Raw genomic sequence first — 1491 nt, 5'->3', positions numbered from 1 at the left:
CAGACAGTTTACCATTGGGCTACGTCCCGCCCTTCTGTACAATTTTATGTTAAATTTATTTCCATAATTTGTTTATAGGAATCCTTTTTATGAGAGTTGGTATGACTTTAAAAGTTAATACGTGTTTATATGAATTTTATTTTTATATAGTATCGTGACGTTTAAGCACCCACAATTAAAGGTAATTCGTTGTCTAGGAATATAGGTAATAAAAAGTCTTAATAATAAGTTGCACACCAAGCAATATGTAATCAAACAATCAACAAGCAAGAGTTTAAAATGCAAGATATTTTAATCTCTTAATTTACATTTACTGCTGCATTTGCCATTACTGCTGTATTTGCTAATCAAACAATCAACAAACAAGTGGTTAAAGTGAATCGTCCTGAGTCGGCGTTAGTCTTAGTGAGTCATAGCGAGTCGCCATGTTATTCCTGGTGAATCGTCCTGAGTCGGCATCAATTTTTAATCCTGAATCACAAAGGTCTGGTACGACACCAGCACGATGCACGACGCACGACGACAACGGTCAAGACTCACGCCGGCTCAGGATGATGTAACACGACCCGCGGCGACACAAGTACGAATCAGGACAACAAAAACAATTTGTGGCTAATTCGTACTAAGTCATCGTGAGTCTTGTTGAGTCGGGTAGAGTAGTAGTAGATGCCGATTCAACATGACCCAGTACGAAAAACAGCTCCACGAATAGTCGGCGTGAGTCGGCATCCACGTCGTGAATATATGACCAGGGCTTTAAAATCTACTACGTATAATTCAAATGTCTATGATGCTGTATGAATTTTAAAATAGTGATCATGCGGTGTACCATTTTGTCGCAGCATCGCCTATACTGGACTTCGTAGTAAAACGCATTTTGATTTTACCTAGTTGGTCCCCAGTGAATGTGCTCCATTATTATATCACACAGCAGACCCCTGCATTTGTAAGAGATGTAATTCACCATGCCAGTAAATCTCATACGCATTTGTCATCTCGCAGAGAAAATCCTTTTTAATCTGGACACCGATCTCTCGGGCCATAATTTAATCGACATGTTAAGCCAAAGATAACTTTTAACCCACATTGATGAGAGGCAAATGATCCCAAACGAAAGTTTTACAACATAGATGATGATGATGATGATGATGATGATGATGATTGTGATGATGATGATGATGATCACCGTCATAATCATCTTCATTATCCTCAGCATTTTTATTATCATCCTCATCCTCATAATGATTGTAATTTTGACAATTGATTGTGATGATGACAGTTATGATGACAGTTATGATGATGACGACGATGATGATGATCATCATCATTATTATTACCATTATCATGATAGTGATTCGGATGATGATATTGATGGTGATGATGATGTTGATGATAATGATGTCGATGATGCTAATGATGATGATAATGATGATTATAAGTGGTGATGATGATGATGACGTCCACGACGATGGTGAATTGTTGTTTTTGATG

The sequence above is a fragment of the Gigantopelta aegis genome, chromosome 7 (genome assembly GCF_016097555.1).
Source record: "Gigantopelta aegis isolate Gae_Host chromosome 7, Gae_host_genome, whole genome shotgun sequence".
Lineage (NCBI taxonomy): Eukaryota > Metazoa > Mollusca > Gastropoda > Neomphalida > Peltospiridae > Gigantopelta > Gigantopelta aegis.
The sequence above is the reverse complement of the archived record's forward strand: the minus strand, read 5'-3'. Positions refer to the sequence as shown.